A 13,483-nucleotide genomic window follows, 5' to 3' on the forward strand; every position below is an offset into this window, starting at 1 on the left:
GCCACAGGAACGTTCCCTCTTGGCACGAACGTCTGTGCTTCCAGTCCGGTACATGTGCCATGCCGGGTGCCACGACGGGTCACAAACGTCATGAACAACATGACCACGCACCTGTCCGCAACCATCCGTGTAACCGCGAGGGTCGGCTCTGATACCAACTTGTAACGCCTCGGACACACTCACCGGTGGTCGTTACTCCTGGCGGGATCTAGACTGGCCCCACAGATCAATACTAGTCTTTTCTGCGCACTTTGACCTCACTCGTGCGCACCCGGGAGCAACTTCCCGGTCGGTCACCCATCCTGACACTACTCCAAGCTGAGCACGCTTAACTTTGGAGTTCTGTCCGAATGGGCTCCCGGAAAAGAAGGAATTCCTTATTGATATGAGTAGTCTATCATCCCTAATAAGCCAGACTATCACATACACCCCCACTCAGAGGAACTGACGTCCTCGTCGGGCCACAGGAACGTTCCCTCTTGGCACGAACGTCTGTGCTTCCAGTCCGGTACATGTGCCATGCCGGGTGCCACGACGGGTCACAAACGTCATGAACAACATGACCACGCACCTGTCCGCAACCATCCGTGTAACCGCGAGGGTCGGCTCTGATACCAACTTGTAACGCCTCGGACACACTCACCGGTGGTCGTTACTCCTGGCGGGATCTAGACTGGCCCCACAGATCAATACTAGTCTTTTCTGCGCACTTTGACCTCACTCGTGCGCACCCGGGAGCAACTTCCCGGTCGGTCACCCATCCTGACACTACTCCAAGCTGAGCACGCTTAACTTTGGAGTTCTGTCCGAATGGGCTCCCGGAAAAGAAGGAATTCCTTATTGATATGAGTAGTCTATCATCCCTAATAAGCCAGGCTATCACATTACGAATCAAGCAAAGACAACTTCAGAACAGCCGGACTGTATTCCACGGCATTGTTCCTGGCCTTTCCTGCTCACCAATCGGCAAGATCCTGATGGACGTCCTCTTTGGAGACAAAGATCACTTCCGCCGAGAGTCAGTTTGGTTTGAGGTGGTGGATCTCGAGAGCCCATACCATGCATTACTTGGCCGACCCGCCCTGGCCAAGTTCATGGCGGTCCCCCACTACGCCTACCTCAAGATGAAGATGCCTAGTACCAAGGGGATTCTGACCGTAGCCGGCGACTACCGGAAGTCGTCTGCCTGTGCGGCTGAAAGTAGTCGGTTGGCCGAGTCCCTGGTGATCGCGGCCGAGAGGCGGCTCCTTGACCGGGTTGTGGCGATGGCCGGCAAGCAGCTAGAGGTGTCGCCTAACCCCAAGGAGTCGGAGGCTGAGGGTTCGTTCAAGCCGGCCAAAGAGACAAAGAAGATACCCTTGGACCCGGAGCACCCAGAGAGGTACGCTGTCATAGGCGCAAACCTCGATAGCAAATAGGAAGGCGAGCTCATCGATTTCCTCTGTGAGAATCGGGACATCTTCGCATGGTCCCCCAAAGACATGCCAGGTGTACCGACGAAATTCGCCGAGCACAAGTTACATGTCCGATCTGATGCGAAGCCAGTCAGGCAGCCCTTGCACTGCGTATCAGAAGAAAAGAGAAGAGTTGTCGGAGAAGAGATAGCCCGACTCCTAGCAGCCGGCTTCATTATGGAAGTATTCTTTCCAGAGTGGCTAGCCAACCCGGTCCTGGTACTGAAGAAGAACAAGCAGTGGCGAATGTGTATTGACTACACAAGCCTCAACAAGGCTTGCCCCAAGGACCCATTTGCTTTGCCAAGAATTGATCAGGTGATAGACTCCACAGCCGGATGCGAGCTGTTGAGCTTCTTGGATGCATATTCAGGATATCACCAGATCAAGCTGAACCCGGCTGACAGACTGAAGACCACCTTCATCACATCGTTTGGAGCCTTCTGCTACCTAACCATGACGTTCGGCTTGAGGAATGCCGGCACCACCTTTCAGCGTTGCATGCAGAAGTGCCTCCTCAAGCAACTCGGCAGAAACGCCCACGTTTACGTGGACGATGTGGTGGTGAAGACGGAGAAGCATGGAACACTGCTGGAAGACCTCAAGGACACCTTTGAGAACCTGTGCCGATTCCAGATCAAGCTCAACCCTGAGAACTGCGTCTTCAGAGTACCAGCCGGCCAACTCCTTGGATTCCTGGTCTCTGAACGCGGCATAGAGTGTAACCCTGTAAAGATCAAGGCCATTGAGAGGATGGATGTACCCAGCCGACTGCTGTACGTGCAAAAATTCACTGGCTGCTTGGCGTCCATCAGCCGATTCATCAGTCGGCTGGGCGAGAAAGCTCTCCCCTTATACCAGCTCATGAAGAAGACCACTTTTTTCGAGTGGAACCACAAGGCAGACGAAGCTTTTCTCCAGTTGAAGATGTTGACTACTCCACCCGTTCTGGCGGCTCCGACTCCTAAGGAGCCAATGCTCCTATACATCGCCGCCACCAGCCGGGTAGTCAGCACAGTCATTGTGGTGGAACGCAGGGAGGAAGGCAAGGCACTACCTATCCAGAGACCGGTATATTACCTGAGCGAAGTGCTGTCGACCTCCAAGCAGAACTACCCCCACTACCAGAAGATGTGCTATGGCGTGCACTTTGCCACCAAGAAATTGAAGCCTTACTTTCAAGAGCATCCAATCACTGTGGTCTGCATGGCCCCACTTGCCGAGATCATCGGAAGCCGAAATGCTTCTGGCCGAGTGGCCAAATGGGCCATAGAGTTGGCTCCCTACACCATCTACTACCAGCCCCGCACTGCCATCAAGTCACAAGCACTGGCCGACTTCCTTGTCGACTGGGCCGAGACCCAGTACCTACCACCAGCGCCCGACTCCACCCATTGGCGGATGCATTTCGACGGCTCCAAGATGCGCACCGGCTTGGGAGCCGGCGTTGTCCTCACTTCTCCTAGGGGCGACAAGCTCAAATACGCACTGCAAGTCCAATTTGCCGCCTCCAACAACGTCGCTGAATACGAGGCGCTCATTCACGGGCTCCGGCTTGCCAAAGAACTTGGCATTCGCCGGATCCTGTGTTATGGCGACTCCGACTTAGTGGTCCAGCAGTCGTCTAGCGACTGGGACGCCAAAGATGCAAACATGGCGAGTTACCGTTTCCTCGTGCAACAACTCAGTGGATATTTTGAGGGGTGCGAGTTCCTCCATGTGCCAAGAAGCGACAACGACCAAGCAGATACCTTGGCACGAATCGGCTCCACCCGCCAAGCAATACCATCCGGCGTCGCCCTTCAACGCCTCCTCAAGCCGTCTGTCAAGCCTTCACCAGAATCAGACTCCATCTTTGTGCCGGCACCTCCCGAAGAAGTCGGACCCGACTCCAGAGCTCCGGCAGACGGTACGAGGATTTTGGCAGATGGCTCCAAAGCCGCCACAGTCGAAGCCGGCCCAGGGTCTGCAGAACCCGGCCCGGGGACTGCGGCGGCCAGCCCGAAGACTCCAGAACTCGGCCCGAGGGCTGCACCAGTCGGCCCGGGGACTTCATTAATCCAGCAAGCGGTTGCTGACTCCAGCCCGCCGCCTCCCAGCCCAACCGCCCTCGTCCAAGTCGCAGTTCTAGCAGTCGAAGAAATAGCAGCACCCTCATGGGCCCAGCCCATCCACTAATTCCTGGTGAGCAAAGAGCTGCCGACTGATGAGACCTTAGCTCGGCAAGTACAACGCCGAGCGGCAGCCTACACCATAGTCAACATAGAGCTGGTCAGGCGCAGCGTCACTAGTGTCTACCAGCGCTGCGTAGAGCCAGAGCAAGGCCAGGCAATTCTCAAAGACATCCATCAAGGCAAGTGCGGCCACCATGCGGCTTCAAGAGCACTCGTCGCCAAAGCCTTCCGACACGGTTTCTTCTGGCCAACGGCCTTAGAAGAGGCCAAGGAATTGGTCCAAAAATGCAAAGGGTGCCACAAGTTCCCCTCCAGACCATCCCCATTGCCTGGCCCTTCGCAGTTTGGGGCCTAGACATGGTGGGACCATTCAAGACGGCACGAGGTGGCCTAACTCACTTACTTGTCACGGTGGACAAGTTCACCAAGTGGATAGAAGTGAAGCCAATCAAGAAGCTGAATGGTCCGACTGCCGTGACTTTCATCTCCGACATCACAATTTGGTACAGCGTACCACACAGCATCGTCACCGACAACGGCACGAATTTTGCCGAACGCGCCTTGGCCCGTTTCTACGCGACACGGGGCATCCGACTGGACCTAGCGTCCGTCGCCCATCCACAGTCAAACGGCCAGGTGGAGCGAGCAAACGGCCTCATCCTGTCTGGCATCAAGCCCTGACTGGTCGAGCCTCTGGAGCGCTCGGCTGGCTGATGGCTCGATGAGTTGCCCGCCGTCCTCTGGAGTCTGCGCACGACTCCAAACAAGTCAACTGGCTTCACGCCTTTCTTGCTCGTCTATGGTGCTGAAGCCGTCATCCTAACGGACATAGAGTTCGACTCCCCGCGAGTCACCATGTACACCGAGGAAGAAGCAGAAAAAGCACGTCAAGAAGGCGTCGATCTGCTAGAAGAGGGCCGGCTGTTGGTACTCAGCCTGTCCAGCATCTACCAGCAGAGCCTGCGCAGATACTACAATAGGAAGGTCAGGCCAAGATCTTTCCAAGAGGGCAACCTTGTGCTCTGACTGATCCAGCGAACAGCCGGCCAACACAAGCTGTCGGCGCCTTGGGAAGGCCCCTTCATCATCAGCAAAGTGCTGGGCAACGACTCCTACTACCTGATCGACGCTCAGAAGCCACGAGCACGCAAGAGGGATGACTCCGGCAAAGAGACAGAGCGGCCATGGAATGCAAATCTCCTCCGAAAATTTTACAGTAAAACACAGTATGTACCACGCTACCTTTTGTATTAAAAGTACCAAGACTTCGCCCCCCCCCCCGAGAAGAGCTCGAGGACTGCCCTCTTTTATCTATATGATAAGAATTATGCCTTCGAGTATATTACTCTTTGTTATGCCGCTTGGCACCGGGTTCGACTAGTCGGCCCGGGGACTTTCCGCCCTGCGCTATGAAATGCTTCCTGCAGCCGGACAAGTAGTGTGTGGCGCCTAAGTCGTCTCCTGTCAGAAGCCGCAGCTCACGGAGCGACTGTCTGGTGGGCAGGAGTAAGGAAGAATGGGCGTCCACATGAAAAATGGCTAAGGTCTCAAAGCATAAACATAGCTTAAAGCCGGCTTCCAGCCTTTTTTCGCAAACTGACTCTGGAACAGTCGGCTTGCCGCCTTCTATCCGACTTGCTAAACAACTCTAAAACGGCTAAGTACCTGCCTTCCCAAAGTGACCAAGAATTTGTTCCAGCAGCAGTCCGCAGAGCGGCTGGCCGACTGATAAAGACGGCAACTAAGGGAAGGCGGCAAAGGAAAAAGCCAAAAGAGCAATGAGCAAGAAAAGATAGAAGTCGGATAAATATTTACATAACAAAGGCCCTTGGCCGAACCTTCGAGCAGAAGTTCAAAATACACCCCGCGGGTGGAATTGTGCGAATTAACAAGTTCTTCAAAGACTATTAAAACAGATAAAACAAAGATAAGGTGGCAGCCTAGGAGGCGGCAGACGGGTTTGGAGGATCGGAGGAGACGGCGGTGTTGGATGTTGGGGCGGCCGGCTGGGCGGTCTCGGCTTGATCACCTCCAGCGGTAGTCGGCTCGGGCGGGCACGGCTCATTGCTGGAGGCGCGGTCGAGCTGAGGCTGGCCGTCCGCTCCGTCTCGCTTCCGTACTCCGCCTCGTCTTCCTCCTTGACGCTGGAGCCGATCACCTCCGCCGAGTCCTCGCCGTAGTCTGGGTTCATCCCAAACCACTCCGGCGGTACCTCCTCGCCATTTTCAGCCTGCTCGGGGACAAAGATGCTGGTGTCAATGTACTCGGCGATCGTCGCCGCACGCTTGACAAGGGCGTCTTCCGCGGCTGCCAGCTTCGGCTGGGCCTCTGACCGGAGTGTGGCCAGCCGGTCTAGGTCCAGCCCCGGATACCACGCCATGACGAATTCCAAGGCTCGGCGCGCTCCAACCTGGGCCAAGGAACCCTTCCAGGCCTCAAGACGGCCAGCCGCGACCTCTAGCCAATCAGCAGTCCCAGGGGGGTGCGCGGAGCCTGCATGTCTGGCCATAGGGCAGCAATCTTTTGGGCGCCGACACGTTGAAGCCGGTGCACCATCCGGTGGGCCGGCCGCAGACGAGCCCCAATGCTCAGAATATGCTTGTCAAGGGTCCGGGGGGCATCGGCGGCGATCTCCGCGCTATCCGCCCTCTGCTCCTCGCGATCAGCCTCGATAGCTTGATTGGCGGCCTGTGAGTGGCCGGGGAAGAAGTCTGCCAAGACGAAAAGAATGAAGAACAAGTCAAAAAATCACGAGTCGGCTCGACCTATAGTCGGCGGCTCGAAGAAGAAAAGCAAAGAAGCTCACCATTGACGAGGTCCTCGATCTCGTGGAAGCCGGAGGCCAGCATTGCCTCCTTGTCAGTCCAGGAGGAGCGCTCGCTCGCGAACTCAGCCAGGAGGGTGGCCTCCTCTTCTTCCGCCTCCTTCTGCGTCTTCTTAAGCAGCTCCTTCTGCTCTGCCAATTGTGCGGCCAGCAGATCGTGCTCTACGGCGAGCTTGCTGCACTCCTCCCCCTTGGCGCGCAACGTGGTGTTGGCTTCGCTCAGCTGCTGTTGAAGAGTGGTGTTGGCCTCTGAAGAGAAAGAAGAAAGAAGGCGTTAAGTCATCAACAAAGAAGGTCACCGGGGAGATCCGGCCTGACTGCTCAGCAGTCGGCCCGAATCTCGGGGACTACAACCCACGGGTGCGCCAGCACGCCCCCGCAAAGAAGAAAAAGGACTCACTCCGGCTCTCTGACAAGTCGGCGGTCCGCTTGCCCAGCTCTTCAACGTTGCGGTTGAAGGCGGTGTCACGGAGGTTGTGATAGTCCTGCGACAAGTATTTCAGACAAAAGTTAGTACCCGGAACTCACCAATTGGAGTTCCGGGCCGCCTGCTCGGCAGCCCGCCCGAAACTCGGGGACTACACCCAGTGGGTGCGCTGGCGCGCCCCCACAAAGAGGAACAAGAAAACAAAGACAAAGGAGAAAGCATACCCGGATGGCTGCCCGTGACGCCAGGTGCGCCTTGGTGCAGTTTTGGATAGCGTCGCTCTCAGCTCACAGCTTTGTCTGGACATCCAGAAGCGCCTGGTTCAGCGGGCCCGTGCCGCCTCCTCGCACCCACCCAATGGGCGCGGCGCTCATCGCGTCGGCGTCTGGGATCATAGAGCTAGCGGTGCCGGTCTCCAAGGGGCGTGGCGTCGAAGTCGCCTTCTCAAAGACGGCGGCGCGTTGGCGAGCCGACTTGAAGGAGTAGCCTTGCCACGGCCTCGTCTTCAATTGGTGGCAAGGGCGGGTCCGCTGGCTGTTTGCCTTGCGCGCTCCTAGACAGCGGTGGGGGCGGCGGTGGCGGCACGACCGCATCCGGCATGGAGGCGTCACCGCCGCCCCTCTCCATGATCGGGAACTCGCTGCCAGCTTCCCCTGACTGCCTCGTGAACTCCGGGGGCGGTGGCGCAGAGTTCAGAGGGGTGACGAACACCGCCGACCGCTGGTGCGCGACTTCCTTAGCCTGCCGCCTTGCCGCGACGGCAGCCTCGGCCTCCTCCAGCTTTTTCAGGGCGGAGGCTTCCGCCTTCTCGGCCTCCTCTTTCTTCAAGCGGGCGGCCTCTTCCTCCTCGCGCTTCTCCTATGCGTTCCGCTCCATCGCCTCCCGGAGGTCGGCGGCGGGGTCAATCCGCCGAGTAGTGGCAGACATCTCCGCCGACCCCATAACAGAGGCGGCGGCAACCCTCTCAAGAGTGAGGGGAGCCCTGAAGCGAGGGAAGCATATGAAAGACTCACACAAGATCAACAAAGAGAAAGTAAAGATAAGGGATGGAGGCACTTACGCAGAGACCAGCGGCGGCATCTTCACTTCCTTGCGGAAGCGGTTGGCTTTCGTGGCCGCCTCTTCCCACTTGGTCGCGGCGGCCGCTCCCTTAAACTTCTTCGACCGGCCACCAAGTGTACTCGGCCCGGCCCGGCGCTTCTTCGCGCCGCCTTGAGCTTCCAAGACGGCGGAGGAACTCGCACTTGGCTGGCCAGCCTTTGGCTGGTGACGCGGGACAACTTCCCCCTCAGCATCGTCATCAGGCCAGTCGGCGAAAATGGCCGTTGGCCTGAAGCCGCCTGCTTCTCCTCCTCCTCCCTCGGCGTTGGCCTCCATGGCCGCCGTCCCCAAGTCAGGATCGTCGACGTCGCTCTCCGCCCGACCGGGGACAAACTGACGAGCCGGCCCCATGGTGCTGGCCAAAGGATGGACGAGAGGGTTCTGATTCAAAAACAAAAAAGGTCAGACTGGACAAGTCGGACTCGGCAACGAAAGAAATAGAAGAAGAAGGAAAGACGACTTACAATAGGCGGGGGGTTGGCGCGTGAGTACGGCTCTTTGCCGAACCGCCAATCCACCGTGAAACCGCAGTTCGCGATGTAGTTCACCGTGTCCGCCACCTTCGCGTGATGCATGTCCTTGGAGCACATCCGACTCGGGTCCCGATGACTGCTCATCTGGCAGATCAGGTGAGGTCGGCCATGGAGTGGGAGGACTCGGCGCGCCACAAAGGCGGCCAGCAAGTCGGCCCCGGTCAAGCCCTCCGACTGCGTCAACAGTCGAAGTCGCGCGATGGCGGCGGCGGCGGCAGGAGACAATGACCTGGCTCGGTGTGACCAGCTGGGGAGCCTTCCAGCCGGCGCGCCGACTTCATAAGCCGGTAGGTTGACCCAGTCACCTTTTGGGGCGACGTTCTTCACATAAAAGTAGGACCGCTGCCACATCTTCACCGACTTAATTAGCGCGATGGTGGGAAACGGATTGTCGGCCACTGATCTCCGCATCGTGATAAACGCACCGCACTGGGCCGGCACACCAGCGACGTGTGTGCGAAGCTTGTACTGGAAGAACTCACCCCAGAGCTCGATGGTGGGGAGAACGCCGAGGAAGCCTTCGCACAGGGTGGCGCAGGCAGCCAGCAGCACCACCGTGTTCGGAGTAAGGTGGTGCGGCTAGAGCCCGTGGAACTCCAAGAAGGAGCGGAAGAAGCCCCTCGCCGACAGCCCCAGGCCGCGCATAAGGTGCGAGCGGAATATGACCCGCTCGCCCTCCTCCGGCGCCGGCGATATTTCCCCCTCCGGCGCGAGGCGGCCCCGCACTAAGCCCCTGCCGGGCAGCCGCCGTGTCTTGCGTAGGATCTCGACGTCATCGTCATCGACCTCGGAGCCGTCCCACACTCCAGAGCGCACAGCAGGAGGCGCGGCGGTGGAGGAAGAGCTCATCGCTGCGGGCGCGACGTCGTTCGGAGCAGCAGCGGCGAGAGGAAGAAGAAGCAAGAAGGAGCGAAAGGGAGTAGGGAGGATGGGCGTGTGTGCTTCGCCGCCCCCTCCCCCCGCCTACTTGTAGGCTCGTGGGCTGAGAAGCCAAGGGGGCAGTCGTGGGATTAACTGCGCCCAGGACCCCACGACCCCCACGATGTACCACACGAAGTTACTGCATGCAATAACCGCGCGGGAACCCCAACCGTCCGCACGGCCACAACGGATCCGTTCACATGCCGAGGCGCGGTAGTGGCGGGCCCCGCCTGTAGGCCTGTCCCGTCGCGCGCGTGGGTGGGCAGACTAGCTCAGCCACGTGGCGCCTCGCGATGGGTCCACAACGGGCGGGAACTCAGAGGCTTATCCGGCACGCCGCCTGGACTCCGCCGCGACGTTCAAACTTTTTTAGGGGCAAGTCGGCCTTAAGCAAGTCCGGCTCCAACTAGTCGGCTTGACAGAAGACGGCTAGCGAGGCCCAGATCCGACCGCCGGAAAGAAGAAAATGTTGAGGCTCCTCGACATATCGCCCTCGGTGCCTCACCAGCTTCAGGGACTACTGTCGAAGTAATGGGCCACGGGTAGGCTAACCCAGGCCCAGAACCTTTCAAGACATCAGGGCAGGCTGCACCCCTCAAGACCCCAGGACAAAGAGCCGCCTTCTGAGAGTCGGCTGCGAGGCAGCCGACTACCCACTCGCGGCCGAGTCCCGAGGACGACTTCAGGATGAGCCGACTCCTGATTGGCGACTTCCAGAGAAGCCGGCCATGGGGAGTCGGCCCGCGACGCCAACAACCCCCATGCCCTCATAAAGAGGGACGGGATGGGGAGTGGCCACAGTAAGGTCCACTCCCACCCTTTTCCAAGGGCAGGTGTGGCGACAGTATGCCGTACCCACGGAGATCTCCGCCCGGCGCGACACTGTTGCCATGTCGGCCCTGACGTCAGCCCAGTGGGCGGAGTCCTGTGCCCACGACGGCCTGCCGGTACGACCCAGGGACGACGGGTCCCACCAGTCGGCGGGCATACGGAAGACGGCGAGAGCGCCACCAGTCAGCCCAGTTGGGAGTCGGCCCCCAGGAGTCGGCCGGCCCCTCCCACGGGCCCCACGCGCCATTAACCAGACGCGACAGGGAGTGGCCACAGTGATCGCCCGCCAGACGGTGGAGCTGTCGCCATGACCCCATGACCGAGCCCGCGTCATTAGAGGCACGGCTACAGTAATCTACAGCCGGCAAGACCCGCCCGCGGCGGACGCGGCCTGTCATCTCCGTACCGAGCCAGTCGGCGGGGCCCACCAGTCGGCGGGCCCCAGGAGTTGGCGGATAAGATGGCAGCCAGAGAGACTGACGGCTGGGCCCACGTCCAGCCAGATTACCATTGTACCCCTAGGGGGTAGGCCTATATAAACCCCCCAGGGCACCCATGCAAAGGGTTGGAATCCATTAGCACTAGACCAGATCATATAGGAAGGAGAGAGCTAGCCTTGCCTTCTCCTACCTCCAGGAAACAGCTCAAGGAGCAACCGTGTACACACTTTGCCATAGTGATCATGCGGAGACCCCGCAGAGCAGCAGTAGGGGTATTATCTCCACGGAGAGCCCCGAAGCTGGGCAAGATTCGCCAGCGTGCATGCCTTCGCCTTATCCCATTTCCAGGCACCGGCGACATTCTACTCGCCCCCACCATGATAAGCCATCCTTTGGCATATGTCACACCGAACCCCCGACAAAATATGATCCTGCTTATGCTACTTCACCTATCTTTGTTACTGATAAGGATTATGAATTCTCTGTTGATCCTGATATAATTACTTTGGTTTAATCCGATCCTTTTTACGGCTATGAATCTGAAACTATTGTGGCACATCTTACTAAATTAAATGATATAGCCACCCTGTTCACTAATGATGAGAGAACTTGCTACTTTTATATCCTTAAAATATTTCTGTTCTCATTAAAGGGTGATGCTAAGATATGGTTTAATTCTCTTGATCCTGGTTGTGTGCGTAGTCCCCAGGATATGATTTATTACTTCTCTGCTAAATATTTCCCTGCTCATAAGAAACAAGGTGCCTTAAGGGATATATATAATTTTGTGCAAATTGAAGAAGAGAGTCTCCCACAAGCTTTGGGGAGGCTTCTCCAATTACTTAATGCTTTGCCTGATCATCCTCCTAAGAAAAATGAAATACTTGATATCTTTTATAATGGATTAACCGATGCTTCTAGAGACCACCTGGATAGTTGTGCTGGTTCTGTTTTCAGGGAAAGAACACCGGATGAACTTGAAATTCTATTGAATAATATGTTGACAAATGAAAATAATTGGACACTTCCTGAGCCAGCTCCTGAGCCAACTCCCGAGCCTATTCCTAAACCAACTCCGAAGAAAAGGGGTGTTCTATTTCTCAGTCCTGAAGAAATGCAAGAGGCAAAGAAATCCATGAAAGAAAAGGGTATTAAAGCTGAAGATGTTAAGAATTTACCTCCTATTGAAGAAATACATGGTCTTAATTTACCGCCTGTTGAAGAAATATATGGTCTTAATCCATGACCTATTGAAGAAACACATGGTCTTGATAACCCGGCACAGGTAGTAAAGGTAAATTCTCTCTATAGATATGATAAAGCTGAAATCCCTCTTACTAAGTTTGCTAGCCAATGTTTGGATGAGTTTGATAACTTTATGGTTAAGAAAGAAGACTTCAATGCTTATTTTGGTAGACAATTGAAACAAAATGCTTATATGATTAAACACATGGGTGATTATATATCTAGAGTTAAAGGTGAACTTAAACTCATTAGTAAACATGCTTCTATGGTTACCACTCAAGTAGAACAAGTACTTAAAGCTCAGAATGATTTGCTCAATGAATTAAATAGTAAGAAAAATGACAATGCTGTTAGAGTTATGACTAGAGGTGGTAAAATGACCCAGGAACCTTTGTATCCTGAGGGCCATCCTAAGAGAATTGAGCAAGATTCTCAGAGTAATGATATTGATGCACCTAGTCCTTCTAAGAGGAAGAAAAAGAAAAATAATAGGACTTTGCATGCTTCTAGTGAACCTGTTATTGACACACCTGAGAATCCCAATGATATCTGTATTTCTGATGCTGAAACACAACCTGGTAATGAACATGAAACTAGTGATAATGTTAATGATAATGTTCATGTTGATGCTCAACCTAGCAATGATAATGAGGTAGAAGCTGAACCTACAGTTGATCTTGATAACCCACAATCAAAGAATCAACATTATGATAAGAGAGACTTTGTTGCTAGGAAACACGGTAAGAAAAGAGAGCCTTGGGTTCAAAAACCCATGCCTTTTCCTCCTAGAAAAAGGATGATGAGGATTTCGAGCACTTTGCTGAAATGATTAGACCTATCTTTTTGCATATGCGTTTGACTGATATGCTTAAAATGAATCCTTAAGCTAAGTACATGAAAGATATTGTTACTAATAAAAGAAAGATATCGGAAGCTGAAATTTCCACCATGCTTGCTAATTATACTTTTAAGGGAGGAATACCAAAGAAACTTGGAGATCCGGGAGTGCCAACTATACCATGCTCCATTGAAAGAAACTATGTTAAAACTGCTTTATGTGATCTTGGAGCCGGTGTTAGTGTTATGCCTCTCTCTTTTATATAGTAGACTTGATTTGAATAAGTTGACACCTACTGAAATATCTTTGCAAATGGATGATAAATCAACTGGTATACCTGTCGGTATTTGTGAGGATGTGCCTGTTATGGTTGCAAACGTTACTATTTTAACGGACTTTGTTATTCTTGATATTCCCGAGGACGATAGTATGTCTATTATTCTTGGAAGACCCTTTTTGAATACTGCAGGGACTATTATTGATTGCACCAAAGGCAATGTCACTTTTCATGTTAATGGTAATGAGCATATGGTACACTTTCCGAGGAAACAACCTCAAGTCCACAGTATAAATTCTATTGGAAAAATTTCAACAATCACTATTGGAGGTTTTGAATTTCCTCTTCCTACTGTCAAGAAGAAATATGATATTCCTATTGTTGGGGTTGTGCATATCCCCGTTGAGGTAACCTAGTG

Source organism: Triticum urartu, chromosome 1 (assembly GCF_003073215.2).
Source record: "Triticum urartu cultivar G1812 chromosome 1, Tu2.1, whole genome shotgun sequence".
NCBI classification, from domain to species: domain Eukaryota; kingdom Viridiplantae; phylum Streptophyta; class Magnoliopsida; order Poales; family Poaceae; genus Triticum; species Triticum urartu.